General features: G+C 37.5%; 1 long non-coding RNA gene across 1 annotated transcript; it reads right to left on the bottom strand.

Annotated features, from left to right (window-relative positions):
• Positions 1–536: 536 nt before the first annotated feature.
• On the bottom strand, positions 537–6,585 carry LOC131537278 (uncharacterized). Its single transcript, XR_009270239.1, has 3 exons — positions 3,872–6,585; positions 1,251–1,565; positions 537–1,161 (listed from the first exon to the last, which is right to left on the bottom strand). It is a non-coding gene; the product is annotated as an uncharacterized LOC131537278 (long non-coding RNA).
• Between the last annotated feature and the right edge of the window lie 14,993 nt (positions 6,586–21,578).

Here is a 21,578-nt window from a genome sequence, read left to right as displayed (position 1 = left end):
CAATGCATTCTGGGAATTTAGGTCACAGGAGCTACAGCGGAGACTGAGTGTTAGTGAATGTAGACGTTTTATATTATTTAATGTTTATATGTGTGGTTAAGGCTTACTGTATCATCAATTGCCATGTCCCTTTGCACGACCGGTGTGAAAAACGTGCTTTCTTCTGAAAGTCCATAATTTGTCCATTTCTTTATATGTTTGATAGTTCGTGGGACCTGCGCACCGACCCCCCGGAATTTTTACCAGACGCGCCGCTGGCGTCTGCCGGACCACCGGCCGGTGGGACAACCCTGAAATGTCCGGGGGCCAGGTTTAATAGGTTGGTGGACAATCATCCCACTAATCAACTATAGCCATTCAATTGAATACATTGCAGGTGGGATATGTGTCCACTTGCACTTTATTAAATAGCCATTCAATTGAATGCATTGCAAGTGGGATATGTGTCCACTTTCAGTTTATTGTATGGTTCCGGTTTAATGGGTTTTACAGAATTATATTTATGTATCTTTTTAATATAAATGTTATAAATAATTTTCATATATTTGGTATTTATTTCTTTGTTTTAATTTTAATACATTTATGAATTATTTATTTCTTTAATTCTATCATATTTTTGTGGTAGTTATTTTATAATTATTATATAACAACAATATATTGCAATTAATAATAATAAATAAATAATAATAATATAATTTTTAAATTGAATTCATGTTGCAGCAAGAAAGGCAAGACGAAAGTAAGTTTTAAGTCTTTACTGGAAAATTTAACAACAAATTACACAAAAAAAACTCAGAAATATGAACATAAAAAAGAAGAAAAAACAAAATCAAAAGAAACAATTTAAAGACCAAAACACACTATTTACAGGGGTCTTTACTGGCAATATGCAAACCCAATTACACAAAATCAGAAATATGAAAAAGAAGAAAACCAAACATCAAACTCACCAATTTAAAAAGAAAACATTTAAAGAGCACTATTTATAGAAAAAAACAACAAAAACACACTATTTACATCGGGGCTCTTTTGAAGCTCTTCAGAGTTTTTTTTAGCTTTTTCGAGCAGCCTTTTGGACACTATCTTTTGTGGTGATTTAAAGGGGGAAAGCTGCACCACCAGTCTGTGTCTGAGACACCTCCTTTTTGACGGGGTTCCTTCCTAGTGGAAATCATGACAAAGGCAAAGAGTTAGTGAACATGCTTGCTTGTCACAAACAGTTAAACCAATCCATGGGAAATTGGACTTACTGAAGCAGATTCCCTCGACTCCTGGCCTTCTTCAGCATGGGGAGGGCTGTCGGAGGACGATGGGCTAGTGGAGGGGGACCTTTTTTTGGCTGGCAGCTTGCAAGGTTTTTTCATTTTTCGTTTTGAGGCACCGTGCTGCTGTGGACTTTCAGGCACAGCTTCCTCACCCGCCACAGCTGAATCAAAGAGGCGATGGTGTTCTGCCGCTTGCTTTGCATCAAGGTTGAGGGCATAAAACCTATCAGCTGTGGTGGTGTCGTGGCACATGAACTGTGCCACTTTGTGCCTGTCCTCCGGGCAGTGGGGGTTCTTCGCCTGTTCGGAGAGAGAAAAGCATAGGCAGGCTTAACACTTAAAAAAAAAAACTTACAAAGCAGGAACATGGAATGCTTACATGGGTGGCAATAGCGGTCCTCACATCGGTAAATGTCGGTGTGCCTGCTAATCCCATGCTCGCCCATGCCTCCTGAAAATACTGATTGAGGTTTTTGCAGGAGCTGGGCTTTGATGTATAGAAAAAATATTTGGCATCACTGCCCCCCACCAAGGTGGACCGGAGAGAAAGGAATTCTTCCAGCCACCCATACTCCTCCGGGATCTTTTCTTTGGCTGATTCCCGGCAAGCTCGCAGCGTGGCTTTAGGGATCAGGTGGGCCTCCTTAGACTTTTTTACAGCCAGCTCGAGAACAGCCACGCTGCGCCTTACTGGGCGGATCAAGTTCTGGATCTCCCTTCTAAGTCTAACCAACGCCACGCGGGAGAGCCGGCATGTGTGCGGCGGGGTCTCGTTAAGATATTGCAAGAACTGTGCCACGTTTTTTAAATAATGGTGCACAGTTGGCTGTGAAATTTTGCACTGCCTTAAAAAAGACAGCCAGGACTGGACCTTGGCTCTGTTGTCTAAAAATGTCAAGCTGGCCAGCTGACATAAAACCAAGGAATTTTTTTATTCTAAAAATTTTGGAGGACACATTGTTGATCAGTTTTATCGCATTCCTCCTCCAGGGCCGTAGGAACGTCCCAGACGTCCTGGGCCTCGTCGAGGTCCAGGGTTGAGACCATTGGCTCCTCTGGGTTGGAGGCCCTCAAGCTTGCCAGATCTTCAATTTTTTTTTTTCTTTTGCAGGCCTGCAGAGCGTCACGCTGAGCCACCTTGGTCAGCTTGGTGTGGCTTCTCAGGTGCCGGTCCAGGCGACTGGTGCTCTTCTTGCACCCTGCAACAGGTGCCTTTCCTCACATTAATTCTCGCGGAGGAAATGGCGAGGAGAAGCTTGCGCTCCTTCGAGTTTAGCACCTTGTGCATGACGCGCAGGTGTTGGCTAACCTGATGGTAGCCACGATTGCACAAGGGGCAGTCCAAAGGCATCTCTGCTGCTAAAGTACTGGTTGTCAAGAGGATGAATGTCAGGGACACTGCCCGTGCAGGGGTTACATATCACTTTTTGGTTCCTATTTGCAGTCTGTTTCTTCGCACTTTGCAGTCTATTTCTCATTCTACTTCTAGTCTAATAAATTAGAAATGGGTCTGTTTGCTAGGTTCACTCTCAAATTTGTGCAATATTGTTGATGAAAACACCTCTACTGTACTCAGCACGCTCAGTGGAACCCATTCATGTCAGTTTCATGCCATAATACTGTATAATTTGCATAAAAATGAATCTCCACGGCCCGCTGAATAAATTGGAAATGGACATTTCTTTATATTAAAACGTCCAAATAAAAATTTTTTTTAAATGTAAATGCAAATGCTTTTTGTGTCTTGGGCACAAACGCTCAATAAAACTGCTTATTTCTTCAAGGTACTACTATAATATAAATGCTTACATATATGTCATACAATTTCTATTTGGGGCTTTAAAGGGTTAGTTCACTCAAACATGTAAATTCAGTCATTATTTACTCGCCTCAACGCTGTTCAATCCTTGTGTGTGTGTGTGTGTGTGTTTTGTTTTTGTTTTTCCAAAAACAAAAGGTGATTTTGGTCAAGTTTGTCCTGCTGGTTTGTGTTCATACAATATCAGTCAGTGGAGCCTGACTTTCAGATTCTTCATGAAATTATTTGATGATGCTTTTGAACTCTGAACTGTTCAACTTGGGTTTCATTGACTGATGTTGTATGAACACAAACCAGCAGAATAAACGAACAAAATCACATCCTCCATGTCATTCGGTCTTTCTCTAGATGCTCTTGCTGGCTCTGGTTTCACTGATGATGAAGAGACCACAACAACATCCGGCCCAGAAGGGGGCAGATGGAATGATGGAGCATCTCATCCATTGCACTGGACCATTTCTAGGATGCTGCTGTGGACTCTCCATCCTCACTGCTCACAGCAGCCTGCAGACATTTCAGATCATACAACGATGCACATATATAATACACAAGCAGTCATTTTAACAGCACAATGTCATTTGATTTTTTTACTTTTTTTTACTTTATATTTTTGTTTCAGGTTTTCCTCTCTTTTTTTTTTCACAAATGCCGCTGTCACCTGCTCCACCACAAAAGCTCTGCATCAAATGTACAGCAATCAAGAATCAGAAAAGTGCTGTAATAGCTCTGTTTGAAATTACAATAAGACATTTAAAAGATGTTTTATTCATTTCTATAGTGTACTTACTCAAAGCCTTTGATGGCAGCATCCCTCCATCAGTCACTCTTCACCGGATAAACACTCGTGTGTCTCTGTAACATCCAGACAAGATTCAGTCACCTCTGTGATTTATCTGCTCAATACTATATTTACATGTTGAGGTGGTTGCTGATGTGTTAACTCACTTTTTATCCACCACAAATGTTCCTCAATTTATCGACAATACAAATGGACAAATGAAATAGATAACTTATGTTTAGTTACTCCATGTAGATTTGTTTATTTACATTACTTAAATTCATCTAAAGCAGTGCTGACAACAGTGAATTCTACATAACACATACATCACTCAGATGTCTGTTCATGTTGTGATGCGCTCATCTGCAATTCTTTTAGAATGTTTTCCTGTCTCATTTTAATTAGACATTTAGTAATCATCTTTAAGATGCACTTTGGAGACATGCGTGTGTTTACTGTAGCTCTCCTGTTCGCTATAGGCTACATAATAAAACGTGTTTTTACAGCAAAATCATAAATATACTGTAACGTTACTGTCTAGCATCTTTACACCTTAAGCAAATCAACAGTTTACTACACAGTAGCTCAGCAAATATAATTTTAACACATGTAACCGTGTTTTTGATTTATAATACTCATATTCGTAAACACCCTCGTCATGTTCGATGATGACCTATCCTCTCCCGTAGCCTCCTGGGATTGAAAAGTGTCCATCAGATGAACACTCAAGAATCTGGGCTGAAGCAGTAGTATATCCGGGGATTTCTCGCCTAGTCTTTTACGAATACTGAGGTTTCGAACAAATGAGGAATTGCTGTTTCTGTTAAATACTGACGTGTCGGTATCGCGTAACGTGGCACACACTTGTGAAGCAATTGTCTGAAGCCGTTATTTTCGACAACGCTGAACTATTTCCACACCCATGATTCATGCGCACTTACAATTGAATTTATTTTAACTAAAAAAGACAAGTAAATAGTAAATAATAAAATAAGAACAAATTAATAAAATGAATTACTATAATTAATTAATTAAATTAATAAACAAATAAATTAATAACAATCAATAGCACAAACAAAAACAATAAGATACAAATTAAATAAAAAAAATTCAGTTAGATCTAACTATAATCTATTCAACTGTAAAATAACACTGGATAATCTTCACTGTATAATGAAAGACAGCAGGAAGTTTATTTAGGCTGCTGTCTCTTTAAGACCTCATGCACAGATCTAATATGTTACATTAAAAGTGACTTACAGGGGTATTTATGGGCCAAGCCCAGAATGGGCTGTAGCCTCTATTGTATCTGTATGTTTTATTATTAGGGGCCAAACCCAAAGGGTTGTAGCCCTTGTTGTAATTGTATGTTTTATTATTATTATTTTCTTCCCATGGAAGTCTATGGCAGCCCTATGAAGGGAACATAGGAAAATGATGAAATTTGGCACACTTGTAGTGATGGCCATGATTAGTGATCTGACCAACTTTGGGGTCTCTAGAACCAACTCTATAGCGCCACCACCAGTTGGATGTCAATTTTACCAGGATTGGCTGAACCACATGTCCACCATTTTGAAATTTGTCATAAATTGCGATATCTTTTGAACCATTTGACATATCTGCACAAAAATCTGTAAATTTCTTTTTTATTAATCTTTGTTCAAAAGTTATGATGTTGTGAACTTAACGAGGTCGACCCAAAATTGGTTCAGAGGCTGTATCTCGGCCAAACTTTGATCAAGCGAAACGAAACTTGGTACGCTTTATCAACACCATGATCTGAGGGTCCATGCCAAAGTTGGGAATAGCGCCACCTATTGGTCGTCAGATAGCTAAATGAACATATTTGCTTATAACTTTCGAACAGGTAGTCAGAAAATTATAATCTTTGTGTCTATCGATTCCTTGGGTCATGCCGAATTTTGGATCTTGTTTCTGTCTAATTTCTTCTTCTTGGCCTATGGGAGTCTATGGCTGCCAATGAAGGGAACGTAGGAAAATGATGAAAATTGGCACACTTGTAGTGATGGCCATGATCAGTGATCTGACCAATTTTGGGGTCTCTAGGACCAACTCTATAGCGCCACCAGCAGTTAAAAAATTCTCATTCTCACACCTTAACCTCTCCACAGTAGGCTCAATTTATCAGACATGCGTCAACTGAGTGGCGCACTCTGCTAAACTGCTGACCTCGAACCTTTCAAGTCATGGGTTCGAATCCAGGGTGGCACATGCCCAGACCCCAAGAGGTGCTGTGGCAAGAAATCATGCAGGAGTTGCTTCTGTTGCAGGCATTATGCCCTTCCAAGTATGATCTCATCGCAATCTATTAAAAATACGACAGTGCATTTAAGTACAAATTCATTACTTTGATTTGATTCTCAGTTCAACTTCTGAACTTCAGCATCTGTGTGCACACTCATCTCCCCAGAGGTACAACAGGATTGGTGACAGGTGCGTGACCAGGAGGTTGTGGATTTGAATCCTGTGTGGTACAACTTTATAAAATTGTGTGTAATGTTGTGCTGTTTTGATTCACTTGTTATCCAGACCAGCATTGTACAAATCTTTATTGCTCCTGGATTAGAAATAAATGCTTTAATCCGTGCTGGGTTCATTTTTATTTGAACTTCTGTTTATTCTGGGTTCGTTTCCCACATATAATTCTGCAACTACACTTCATTAACATTTTTAGCTAGCATGCAAGTTAGTGCTTGCTCCTCTGGGTTCCTTTTTATATTAAAACATATCTTCAACATTACAGTGATCGGGTGCCCTATGTGGCACAGTGTTATAAGAATTGTGCTCTCACAGATGAGGTCACAGGTTTGATTCTTGTGTAAGGTGACATTATAGTAAAACGTGTAAAGTGTCTTCATCTGTGCAGCAATACAGCAAATTGTAGAACCTGGTCGAAAGGAACGCATACACGTTTAACTTAAGAACATTCCACTGGAACTGAGCTTCAGTCATCAGCTTGTAAAAGTTACAAATGACCAAGCCAACGCTCACAGTATCTGACTAAGCTTCCTGTCTGTTCTCCTTATCATCTCATGAAGCTGGGAGGGGAACATCTGGCCATCCCTTGAAGAACCAATCTTCAATGTTATTCCTGACCAGTTTACCATAAATAAAGTCGAATAAACAGACAGTACAAAGCACGGGGAATCTGGACATGCTCCAGCACAGACCCTCCCTAAATTCCCTGACTGCTTTTGACCGTAATTCAATGATGGTATCAACAAGGAAAGACAGATATACGTGACCAGACCTCAACAAACCTACAGCCTCATGACCTCATAACAAAACCCCCTTTTTCTTCACTGCATTCCAAAAGGAATGCGCCTTTTTCCTCTTCTTCTCCAAAAAAGGAAAAGAACACCCAACATTGTATGGACAAAGGATCTTCCAGAAAGGACTTCTGCTATTAAAAAGCAATATACTCAAGAGACGATATTTGTATATGAATGTGGTATTTTGTTTCATATATCTGACTGTAGTTATCAGAACTTAGGATATTTTAATCTGTGACTTAAACCATTTAGTAGGTAAAATTATAGGTATTCCGATAAAACAGACACCCCAACTTTGAACAGTGCTCAGAACAAAGAACGGGGTGAAACAACTGGTGAAACTGCAAGAAACGTGGCTGAAAGTCTGGGCGTTGCCCCCCCGATCGTGCTGCGAAACATCTGGCTGATCATCAAAAGACTTCGACAACCTGGCCACGTCTGACCAAAGAAAAACTTGCAAAGCTGCTGCGTAAGAACTTCAAACTCGCTATTCGCGCGCTACCAGAGTCATCAAATCCAAAGGAGGAATCCCGAGTGACGTCACGCGACAACAAAACGTCAGCAGGAAAGGTCCTGGGTTTCCCTTCAGCAACCCCTAAGTACAGCCTTCAACTTCCACTCACGATAAGTAAACAAACAAATCTCTTATTCGCTAAAACTGGTTGAGTTGAATGAATCGTTAAAAGATAACAATAACTGAGTCTTCCGTTTGTGACGTCCCCAAGGTCGTCCGTATTTCTCAAGAAAAGAGAATAGTTACCTTCCTTCAAACTGCTTTGATCTTGCCATAATATGTGTGTGTGTATGTGTTTTGGTTATTTGTGTTGTATCCTAGAATAGTAAATAAACGCTCGATTCATTTTTAATGAATAGTCTGGTGCCTTGATTTTCAAATCTTAAATTATTTGCCATAGATCGTGTTACCTGTTGCTCAGGCAAATTTCCCAATCAATTCTGTATTCTTATCAACAATAAGAAGCATTGCTGAATTATACCATATTAATACTCGCGGGACGAGTTGTTAAAAAGGTATAAATTATACAATTTTGATTAATATCAATTAATCAGATCAAAACCGAATTTCTACGATTTGGTTCCCTAAAGCTAAAATTCATAAATGAAGGATAAAACCTTACAAATATTACAAAATGCTTTGTGATTTTTGTTGTTAAATTGACAGTTTTAAACAAACATACCAATGTGTATTCAGTTGGTCAGCTACTACCATTGTACACTTTAGCAAACCATTTCATTTTTGTCTGTTCCATGTACCAGTATCACTGGAATAAAAATATTTCAAAACTGCTTTTAGTTGAACTTTCAATTTCACACAAGAGACTCAAGTAGGATCACCATTTAAGTCACACAGAATGTTTTATTTCTGTTGTGTACACTAAATATATTTTAACCATTTCCCCTCAATTCCAGGTTTAATGGTACAATCAATAAATAAACTGAAAGCAAAATATAAAAATGTAAATTTAGATTTTGAATAATAATATGTTAAATGAATAACTTTTAAATGATTTGTCCATTATCATGTATCTATGTGGCACAGTGTGATAAGAATTGTGCTCTCACAGATGAGGTCTTTTTTTTTTTTTTTTATCCAAATTATTGGTTGGGTAACAAAACTAAACGTAGTTACAACGTAGCCTAGTTGCGACGTAAAAAGACACTAAGTTACAACTTACGCACTACTAAATATTTTGGCGTTGCACCAGTAAACTTAGTTTAAACGTAACTCTACGTTCCAACTAAATATTTACGGAAGCCTCTACCCATGAATAACGGTCAAAAAGAGATGGCAGCCAGATTAGATCACATCGATGAACTCGTGATCGATAATGAAGAACCGCATGTTCGTAGACGAATTTTACGAGACAGACATCATCCTTTGGATATTTATGATGATGTGGATATATATGCTCGTTTGCGCTTTAAAAGAGAGGGAATACTGCGCATAACAGACTTGATAGCGTCTGATATTCAACACGACACAGACCGAAACGGCGCTCTCTCCCCCAGCCTACAAGTGTGCGTCGCTTTACGCTATTACGCAACAGGATCAATGCAGAATTTAGTAGGCGACAGCATCCAGATTCATAAATCTACAGTGTGTAGAGTGATCCGCAGGGTGTCACTTGCCCTGTGTCGCCATATGAGAACCTACATATGCATGCCAAGCATTAACGGACAAAATACAAACAGGCAAAAATTCCATGCCATTGCCGGTTTCCTCATTGGGAAATTGGCTGCATTGATGGTACACAGATAAAAATAAAAGCACCCACAGTTGATGAGAATGCTTTTATTAATAGGAAGGGCTTTCATTCTCTAAACACCCAAGTCATCTGTGACCCAAATTTATGTTTTTTAAACTGTGTCGTTAGATGGCCTGGTTCAAAGCACAACAGCTTTATCCTGAGGAGATCAAACATCCATGACAAATTTGATTCTGGCCAGTATAGTGGCATTCTTCTGGGTGATTCTGCATACCCACTTAAAAAGTGGCTGATGACACCATACTTACATCCGTCCACGCAAGCAGAGGAAAAATACAATTCTGCACATACCAAGACACGAGTAACAGTTGAAAGAAGTATTGGTGTTCTAAAAAGGAGGTGGTCATGTCTTCACAGGGGTAGGCCTGTGTTACAGCAGATTTATTTTTCTTTGATTATTTGTTTATCTGTTTAGACAGGATAATATGTCAAACGAAGTACAAGTTTTGAATCAACTGTCCTCATTAGGAATTGCAATGGAGCCAGAGAGAGCAGCAAAGGTTGTTTTGAGACAGGAGCATGCGTTGTTTTGCATAATTTGGCCATGCTGTGGAAGATGCCAGTTGATGATCTGGGAGGTGAAGAGATTGAGGAAGTCCCACAGGAAGAGCAATATAGACAGTTCCAAGACCCAGAAATGCAGGAGGGTGCAACTGCCAGGTGTTTCATTACACAGAACCATTTCACTTAAACTGCACAAAACACATAGGCTAATTGTCCTTTTTATATAAATGTCAATATTTGCCAATAGGCCAATACATAAAAGTTATTTACAGTAATTAATCTTTTTTAAAAAACTGCATTATTCTTCATAGATTATTTTAATTAAACTTTTTTAATTATTTAAAAAAAAATTAAAACTATTTAAATTATAGGTGAACTTTGTATTACTAATTTAACTTGTAAATATTCTATACTACTACTATCTCCTATAGTTGTGCATTCAATTACTTACATTTTTTCTATTTATGAATATGGGGGGGCGGGGAGGAGGATCTGTTCTGTTGAAAGTAAAAATGTTTTTTTTTCTTTTTACTTTTCTTGTCAAATTTATTGTGTGGTGTCTGCATACCAAATAAATACAGTAATCATACAAAAAACTATATTAAACTAAGAATAATAAATATGTTTAAAAATGTTACGAACAGCAATTACATTTAATAATGAACAGTAGGTCTCAAAAATTACATACTTTAACAATACTTTAATACTGGCCTTTAACAAAGAATTGAATCTGTCAATATGACACTACATTTCAACAACGTTGAAGGTGTAGCCATGAGGCTTTAATTCCTCTTGTAATTTAATGATCTCCAGGTTTATTTTCACATTTTCTAGGTCTATTTTTTTGCGTTCACTTTTTATTTTCAGGATCTCCTCTTCTACTTTTGCGCATTCAAGCTTGAGAAGCTTGCAGCGGTTATAGTTTATGTCATCATCCAGCTCATTTGCACGCTGCATTTTCGACTGAAGGTGGCAGTTCTTTGTCTTGTGTGCTCCCTGGATGGTCTGCATGAAGGACAGGAGGATCTCCTGTTGACGCTGGCAGTACGATGTTTTCAACGCAAGTTCCTGTTACTGGTGTTGGCTGACTTGATGCAATAACGCCTGCTGGTGGATAAACAAGACCTCGTTTGTTTGTTTGTTTGTTTGTTTTTTACTTTACAACATTGTGTGCATTTAAATCACAGGGTAGAAAATAATGATGTTGATAATAATAATAATAATAACAACAACAACGTCACTGACTGTTCTCTCGCAACTGCGAGTCAGAAAGTCAAAATGACCTTAATAAGAATAAAACTTAGTAATAAAGTATTTATACTTTGAGCCATGTCTGCGGCTTCAATTCCACTTTCAACTCCAGTGATTCCACAGACGGTGGGTGAGTTGTCGCCGATTATTTCTAGGATAACGGTTGAATACGGGCCAGGCTCTGGTCTCGGACCACCTCCAGTGGGGACATGTTTAGTGCGAGGAAAGTCCTCAATTGCTTGTGTCTTAAGGTCGCTCCACTTCTTCCTCAATTCCTTTACCTCCCTCTGCTCAAAGCCTTTTGCGTTTATTTTGTTTGTTATGTCCTGCCAAATCTCACATTTTTTCCGGTTTGTAACAGACGAGTTTAATTTGCTTTCAATGACTGTTTTGTTTTCTTTGTATCCATCAATTAAAATGAGAATTTCTTCATGACTGAAATTTTTCTTCCTGTTTTTTTTCTCTTCCATACCTTCGATTAAAAGTTTGCTTGATTTTGATGACTTAGACGTTAACGTCTTTTTTCAGGTTCAATTTACGCTGAGTTCAGTCTAACAATTTGAAGGCGTTTGATTGGGTAAGAAACATATACGTCATTCTATGCGACTACACATTACTTTACGGAGAGCTTACGGACTACTAGCTACGTCCTGCCTTACAAACAACTGTTGCAACCGAAGTAAGTACAAATTTAGTTATAAACTAGCAAGTAGTTACTAAGCCTCTAGTGTGGACGTAATGTTCTAATTTACGTAAGAACTTACGAATGACTGGTGCAACCCTACCCAGGAGCATCTTGGGCAGAGTAGTGGAGCAGGGAGAAACCTTGGGAGGATCCAGACTCAGCAGGGGCAGGCCATCCTCCTTTGGCTGGCACATATCTAAATTTACTGTACATAGGCTAAATATAATACAAGCCATCCATCCAATATTTGATATAATTGTTACTTTTGTGATTATGTATGCATTTGTGAAATAACTTTAAACTGATGCAGGCAATCAATAGTCAAAGTTTTGCTGGTGAATTGATAGTTAACATTGGTTGTGTCTTCACTTTAAGAAAAAGAAGAAAATCAATAAATTAAAGTCATCAAATTAGTACCAACTTCTGATTAAGATCTGGTGCTCTTTAACCACCTTAGTCTTGATAATGCAGCATATTGACACGTTTGTGTTGTGTATGGTCATGTACCAGTAAAACACATTGGTCCCTGTAATCCAGAGAACTGACTTTTTTTTTTTTTTGTATTGTAAAATGAGTGTCCTCATAAATCGATAAGACCCTATAAATCCCAACTATGTAATAGGTGGGAACATTTTAGGAGGGGCGTGGCTGTCCTTGTTTACCACCAAAATGTCATATTGTCATATTATCCGTTCTATTGTGTGTAAAGAATATCCAAAGTGGTATGTGTGTTCTGCAGAGTAAAACAAAATTTATGATAGTTTTATAATTTCTGTAGGACATCGGGAAAGGTGTGTCTCCTTAAACCACCATCCAACTGGTTTGGCCATCAAAGTCCTGCTAAACCACAAAAAACAGTATTTGTGTGTGTGCGATCACTTCAACTGTTTCCTTATACCAGCAGAATCAACTTTAAACACTTATTGTCTTATTAATAATCACTGTATAAAGGTCTGCTTTTATTTGTGTACACTCACAATGAAAACAAAACAGATTTTATATATAGAACATGTAATAATATTTAGTATTTTCACATCTAGATGGAAAATTGTAATTTGCACTACTGTCTGTTCGAAATAAATGAAAAGAAACAGAGCATAGTAGATTTTTTCCTCCCCTGTTGTACCGAAATCGTATCGAACCGTGACCCCCGAACCACGTACCGAACCGTGACATCTGTGTACCGTGCCACCCCTAATGTGTATAGATACATACAAGAACATGTGCATATTATGTATATCTGAAGATGTTTGTGTTAATGTGTGTACGTATACGTAGATCTTTGTATAAATGTGCACATGTACTTGTATCTATGCATGCATTTATGTATGTGTAAGAAAAAAAAAAGTGTATGAATGCATGTATAAATGTATTTTTTCGGATCAGAAGTTCTTATTTTTGCAGACTAAGGGGCATTTGTGGGTTGTATGATTGAAGATGATGCAGTGGATGTTGTTGGGGATGGTGTGCTTTCTGGGAAGTCCTCTACCATAAATTCTTCTAGATTGTCATTGGATGGGAAGAGTGTGGCAGAGGAGTACGTAGGTGAGGATGGTGTAATTACTATGCCAGGTACATCGAATTGTATGGTGTGAGGTTTGGTTGTGGTTTCGATGTGTGTTATGTTGTTCTGATGTAGTGTAATGGTTACAGGTGGTAAATCGAGCAGTGGATCTACTATTGTGTTACTGTTTGCATTGTTAGGAACCTTAATGATGGATTGAATGAATTTGTTCTCAATTTAGACATTTTTATTGTCTGTTGGTGTTTTGATTGTTAGTGTGCCGTGTGTGTAGTGTGTTATGCATGAGGATTTGTAGAACGCGTTGCATTTTTCAATAACAATCTAAACAACACCAGACATTAAAAGTGTCCAACTTGAGTGTATTGATTGATCTAACTGTGTAGGGTGACGACATCTGCCATGCCTAGGCAGCCAACTGGGGCCGTCTTGTCTGGAGACTCAATTGAGGCTGCTGTGATTTGAATGAGTTGTTTAGAAAGGTAAAGTTAGACAATGGAGAGCTAGAAAAAATAGGAAACTTATTTGACTATGTTGATAGAAAAATGTGTGTACTTGAATATTACCTGTTTTTTTTGTTTTTTGGTTCTTGAAGGTACATGCTATGGTGAGCTATGTTTGTGGTTTGCAGTTATACACTTAAAGGTTAATTTTATTTGATGCAGCAGATTCTCATAAACTCAACTGGCTGCTGGGTTAGCAAGGTTCTATGATGTCTTTTAGATTTGCTTTTTAGCTAAATATTTAAAATGTTTATAATATATACTTGTGGGGTTTTGATTATTTAGTAGTTAAATAATTTATATATTTGTGACCCTGGAGCACAAAACCAGTCTTAAGTCGCTGGGGTATATTTGTAGCAATAGCCAACAATACACTGTATAGGTCAAAATTATAGATTTTTCTTTTATGCCAAAAATCATTAGTATATTAAGTAAAGATCATATTCCATGAAGATATTTTGTCATTTTACTACTGCAAATATATCAAAATGTCATTTTTGATTAGTAATATGCATTGCTAAGAATTCATTTGGACAACTTTAAAGGCGATTTTCTCAATATTTAGATTTTTTTGCACCCTCAGATTCCAGATTTTCAAATAGTTGTATCTCGGCCAAATATAGTCCGAGCCTAACAAACCATACATCAATGGAAAAATTATTTATTTCGAAAATTTCGAGAAATTGACACTTAAGACTGGTTTTGTGGTCCAGGGTCACGTTTGTGAATTTATTAGTCACTTCTGCTGATAAGTAAATAAAGAGTACTATTAAAAAGTCACCTTTAATTTAAGACTAGGTTCACACTGCAGGCTAAAGTGGCCCGAATCCGACTTTTTGTCCAAATGTGACCCATATCAGATTTTCTTGTGACAGTCTGAACAGCACAAATCCGATTTTTTCAAATCAGGCCCAGGCCACTTTCACATGTGGTCCTAAATCGGATACATATCCGATGTTTTGCAATGTGACTTCTGTCTGAACGGCCATGTCGCATTTCATGTGATTTTTACGTCATTGAAGTGCGACAGACGTCACAATTCTGCGCTGGAGGAAATCGTGCTCTCCTTCTTAATATTCTTCTTCTTATCACTTCGTTATTTAGGCTCCGATTGCACATTAACTTAAAAATTGCTAAACACATGCTAACACGAGCAGCATTCATTTTTATTTCCGCAAACACAGTGCGCTGCGTCTGACGTCACGTCGTCTTCTGCGTGTGCGGGTCACTTCAGGGCCGTATACGGTTCACACATGAGACTGATGGCAGTCGCATTTAAATGACAATGTGAACAACAGCGCAAAAACATCGGATTTCAGCAAAAAATCCGATCTGAGCATTAAGACCTGCAGTGTGAACTAAGCTTAAGTTGTACATTGAAACCATTACCTGGTTTATTAGTACAGTTGACAACGAAATAAGTTGAGATAATAATGAACACAAAATACCAAAACCACATTTATTTCTAATTCCAGAGGAAGAAGGATTAGTTCAATGATTACTGAAGTATTAAATTAATCTAAATGACAAAACATTGCACTCAATTTTATATAGTTGTACCACAGGAATTGAATTCACATTCTATAGGTCAGATGCTGGTTGATTAATGGCCTGTGCCAGTCAGAAGACAAACAAACAGACTACAGTCAAGGTTCAGAAGGTGAGGTGAGAATTTGACCACAGAAAGAATAAAAGTCATTTCAGATACAAGAGGAAGAAAGTTTAATACAACAATTACCTGTATAATAAAGCCATTAAATTGACCAAACGATATGTACTTTTATAATGTGGAAACACACAGGAATTGGATTCACAGTCTTTTGATCAGGTTGTTGTTGCTCATCTTCATGCAGCACTGAGATGATATACAGTTATCCAACGGCTGAGGTTTTAGTGAGAATGAGCTCAAAACGAAGATTTTGTATATAAATGCATCATGTGATATTTTCAATAATTTCAGATTAGATCATTCTGAGAAAGGCATAATGTCTTGAACAGAATCAGCTTTTGTAGCATGTCTGGGTATGTTCCATGTAGGACTTGAACCCATTACTTGAAAAGTCCAGTTTGTTACTCAGCACACTGCACCACTCAAAGCACCTGGGATCAATGGTGAGAATGTTCACACACAATCATTGGTTGACATGTTTAATAATAATTAATCAACACCTGTTCTTAATTTCTGTATATAAGGGAGAAAAATGTTTGGTCTCTTTTCTCTGTTTTCATACAGCAGGTGATATTGTTTCAGACCTGCTTGTGAATTGACCGTTATATATTTGCATTACGTTTAGGTTTGTTTGATTTGATTAATTATCATGATGTTAAGATATGTTTTTTTTGTCAAGCTAAAGTAGATATGCTGTTAAAAAGAATGAAATGTGAATTTTAAATGTTGTTTGTAATTAACATTTTCTGTTGAAATGTTTATTCTTTAAACTAATTGAAGGTTTAGTTATTGTATGGTATTGTTTGTTTAACATCATTCTGCAGCTTATTTTGAGAACTTCAAGTGTTTATAGTAAGTAACTTAATTTAATTTACAATTTGTTAGTCTTGGTGGATATTCACTAGCCTGACTACGTCAGACTTCGTACTTCCGCTCAATTTCATTCAGCTTCTGTACTCAGTCTGATATAGCAAACTATCTCCCAGATTATCTCCGGCTCCGCAGCCGGCCAATCAATGAACAGAGGGCGGTCTAAGAGCCGTGACGTAGACGCTAAGCGGCGAATTTAAGATTGTAGTTTAGGTTTAGGTTAGTAGGGAAATCTAAAACGACAGCGGACATGGAGACACGAGATGCTATTCTCTCTGTTGTGGAGAATATTCCCGGCATTTGCCAACTGAAGCCCGAACAAGAAGAGTGTTTGGTTCACATTTTGAATGGAGGTGATGTTGTACTCCTGACAGGTTTTGGGAAAAGTTTAATTTATCAACTGTTACCGATCGTCAGCGAGTAACTGGGGAGGCCAAAGTCCGGCAAGGCAATAACTGTGGATGCGTAGATTTACTTCACATAATCTGCAAAACTCGATGGTTTTGTTTTCGCCGCATACCTGTGTTTACAGCGGAAGGTCGAGGCGGCCGAGCCGGCGAATAACATACATCATAACCAGGGGCGGTGTTTCCGTATGGTAGAGTATGCAGTTGCCATACCCTAGCCCAGTCAGGTGCTGTGAAAAATTATCCAAACTTGAGTCTTATAATTCGTTATTATTATTTTAAATCAGAGGGTTTTAAAAAATAGTTAACCAATGATACGCATTAAAAAGAGCTTGTCAGTAAAACTTCGTAACGCCATTGGATCATCAAGCTCTCAGCGAAACCTCGTACCTTCACCCCGCCTCCATTCAGATGGACGCGCCACGCACAGCCTGGAGACAGATCTCCGCTTTTTCGCAATGCAAGAGTAAATAAATCATTGAAGTTTGAATAGTACAGTGTTTTCTTTACTCAAACATTATGTAAAGGCTAATGTTTTTGTGTGTTTGAAGAGCAGAGAAGGTTATTTCAAGCCAGCCTATAGGCTACTTTTGTACGTTTTAAATATCCTGTGCATAAGCACTTAATTTGAGATTTTGGCCAAGTGTATTAAACAACAAGAAAAACTAAACACCCATATAGCTACAATCAACGTTATATAACCCGTAAAAGTTGATGAAAGCATATAATTCACTTTATTGCTGCCTCAGATAACAGTTACAGCCGTAAAACACTCTCCGTCATTCTCTGGTCAAAAACATTGTTAACTCCATTTGAGCTTGATTTTCATATAATGTTAAGAGCAAGTGTCTGATACAATAACATCGCTAACGACGTGGTGTTGTTTAATTATTGAATTTTGCCATACCCTATGGTTTCGTGAAACGCCGCCACTGATCATAACCAACCGTTATGTGATTGGCTTACGGGTACACCAATGATTTTAAACTTCAGACAAGCGGCCGCCCACGAGAAAGTAAACGCTTGTCAATTATGCCCTTCCAGACTCTGTCTACGAAACAAAGCGAAGTAGCAGAGTTTGGTATTACCAGGCTAGATATTCACATGCATTTAAATGTTATTAATTTAATTCCATATTATATTTTCCTGTTTGGCAATGATAACTGAAGAACTATTAGTAAATGTTAACATTAAGATTAGTTAAGCATAAATATTGAAGAATTATTGTTTTTGGTTCGTGTTAATTAATGTAGTATGTATTTGTTAAATGGTAACACATTTTGTCAATTTAAAGAGTTACAATTAGGGATGTCTTGCATTTTGTCGAATTGACTAAAATAGGAAAGTTTTGCTTCCAATTACTTTTTTAATTGCAGTATTTATTATTTTTTTTATTTTGATGTTTGTGTGGCTGGCTCATTTTATTATTATTATTATTATTATTATTATTTTTTTTTTTTTTTTTTTTTTATAAATCGTAGGATTAAATTATATGGAAATGGTAACGCATAACTGACAACTTTTTTTGTGCATGTTATGGTGAATTTGAAAGTGAGTAAATGATCATTTAGAATATACCGAATACATTCTAGACCTTTAGATATACAGATGACATGCACACAATGTTAAAACTTAGTTTCCAATATATATATATATTTATTTTCTGGCCAATGATTTATGCAAATATTGCTTTCATTGCTGTTGGTAATGCAGTGAAATTTCAGCTAGGCAAAGTGGTTTTGAGGACCCAAAATTATTGACTGAAAAAGGGAAGCTTACTTGGCACATCTATGTTGTGTTTTGAGTTTGTCTGTACTTATTTTATGTTTAAGTAAGAAAAAGTAAACATCAGGTGTATGGTCAGTAGTGCTAGATTAACCTCTCATCGGCAGCCTGTCAAACATCAAGCGACTGAATGGCGCACTCTGCTAAGCCGCTGACCTCGAACCTTTCAGGTTGTGTTGTTGAATCTAGGGTGGCACACGCCCAGACCGCAAGAAGTACTGTGGCCAGAAGCGGTGCGAATGCTGTTTTTGTTCCAGACGTCGGATCTTCCGTGCACGTTCGTCTTGAATCAGAAACATGTGCTTGTTCGTTCTCTTCTGAACTTCTGCGCTTCCGAACCTATCTGCTTTTTCTACGTACGTTCTATTTCCACTGTTGTCATTCTTCCCGCTCTGCACAGCTCTACAGGCCGTTCACGGGCTTGGCCCCGCAATCGCTGCTTGCAGCTATATTTTATTTTTACCTTCGCAATGGCATCATTTTCATGTCAAATTAAAAAAATTATGGTTATAAGCTTTTTAAAATTTCTATTTAAAACAATACAATAAGAAGTAGAATAAGACAAATAAGTTACCAATCATATCAAATTAGTATTAATAAAAAATTTATTTGTACTACAGAGGTGGCACAGAAGAATACAAGTGGCTTGTAGTTCTAGGTACATTTTTAGACGTTTAATGAGGCTCAGAGGTGGAATGAGTGCAATTAAATTCATAGATTCATGTGGAGATTAATGTTTTAAATATAAAATTTTGAATACAGAAATATTGAGTATTCATGAATCACTGACTCACTAGATTTGTTCAAAAACGCACTTTCATTCATGAATGAAACACTGCTGTTTGCTTTTAGAGATCCACAGCGGCTCAGCTGTTACTTTATTTGGAACTATTTTCGTTGATGATATAGAGCGAAATCATGCAGTACTTGTTTATTGATCTGTTGTATTAAATCAATATCACATTTGCAAACTCCCTTGATAATTCTTAAAAGCTGTCACTCTCCTTATTGCGATCTGTGGGCACTCAGAAAATGAGAGCGTGCGAGTGAATTATCAAGACTCAAAAGCATGTGCAAATGTGATGCATTCCGTTTGAACCAGCGGGAATGAGTAGAATTATTATTAATAGCTGCAATCCCGCACCGAAATTCAAGTTCTGCTCTGTGTTCTCTAATAACCCGACTGTGAATGATGAGAGCGGCATTACTGTGTTGTCAGTGAGAAGCTGCAGCCGTGGCGGGGATGATTTTTGGTGTGCCGGCAGAACAACAGTGCACAATATTTTCTTTTCCCCTCATTTTTTCCAATTGATGGAAATCCGTCGTAGGGACAGAAAACTTTAATCCCTGATAACTTTTAAAATGGAGTGAACACAGAGCAGTTTTTCTGAAGAACGCTTAGAGCGGAGAGAGGATGACCCTGTATTACGCAGTATATAAAAAGTGTTTCTGTTGCTCATGAAAACATTTCTGAAACGTCCGTGCATTTGACAAAAATTTCATGTTATTCACTTCATCTCCAAACCCCGCGAGAGCATCACTACCAGGAGCAGAAAGAGTCCGACTTCACGTCTCCACTTTCAATTCCGTTCCCGACTGCTAGCGGCTATTCTCTCCGATAGGTCTGTGCGGCGCTGCATGAAGTCGAACACACCTAATGAGTCAGAAGGGAAAGATTGAACATGATGTTGGTTTCATAAGGATCACAGAATGTTTGTTTTCGACTTGCTTCATTTCAAAGTAGACACTTCAAGCTTTCTATAGAAACTCCCATGTCTCTGTGTTGAGTATTTGCTGAGTTACAGTTCATTTTAGTGACACGTTTCTAAAAACAGTTCGCGGAGACGGAGAAGACAAAGAGCGCACTCTGTTTGTTTTCTTATTTTTCCAAAAGCACAAAGTTGTGTTGATATTGTGAGTGTACACAAAAAAAAAGTAGACACTTAACAGTTTGATTGATGTATAACACTTATTTGTGTGACCAAAATCAACAGAGAATTTTTAGTGTCTTTTGCACTGATCTTAAAAAAAACAAGTTGGTCTCGCCGGCGAGACAGCCGACCCCAGAGAGTTAATACACGAGTTTCACAATTTGAGTTGAATTATTGAAATAAATGAACTTTTCCACGACATTCTAATTTATTGAGATGCACTTGTATAGCCATATCGCACGTCTACATGTGTGATATTGCTCATGTGATATTTCAGTTTTTCTTTTTTAATAAATCTGCAAAAATGTCAACAAGTCTGTGTTTTCACACAGCATCCTGGTGAAACACAGTATGACATTTCACACATGAGCAAAACCAGCTGACCATGTGAGGTTTGTAACTTTGAGCTCAATAAAATCATTAATGTTTATCTAATGCTCCTAATTCATTAACTGCTGAGACATCTGAGATGCTTTCGAAAGAATTTGTATATTTTCACCTGCCTTTCTTTGGTATTCAATAAATGCATATAATGGTAATGAAATAGTTTTGATCTGTTTTAAAGTCTTTATTATATTTAATATACATCATCACAACAGTAATGTACTTTCTAACATCTTTTTGTTGCCATTTCCTACACACACATGATAGTAAATAATTTCCCATCAATTGCTCAAATCAACATTTTACTACATGATTTTACTTTTTCTTTATTTGCCAGAAATGATATACTAAGTTTACTGTGCCTGTTTGTAGATCTGCACAATTTGCAAAAAAATGTGTTGTTTTTTTTATATCAGTATGACTACTAATAATTCTGATTATAGTTACAACTAAATAAAAAACATTAAACAAAGTAATAATAATTGATAATGATTATTTTTAATTTATTTTACAGAAAACTGCAGCGTGACCTGTTAACATGCCTATGGAGGCCTAGAACTATAATTGCTTAGAAAGGTCAAGGATTTATACACCTATTGTTGTGGGTGTATTATTGACATGTTA

The sequence above is a fragment of the Onychostoma macrolepis genome, chromosome 03 (assembly GCF_012432095.1).
Source record: "Onychostoma macrolepis isolate SWU-2019 chromosome 03, ASM1243209v1, whole genome shotgun sequence".
NCBI classification, from domain to species: domain Eukaryota; kingdom Metazoa; phylum Chordata; class Actinopteri; order Cypriniformes; family Cyprinidae; genus Onychostoma; species Onychostoma macrolepis.
This window is presented reverse-complemented; position numbering and strand designations above follow the sequence as displayed.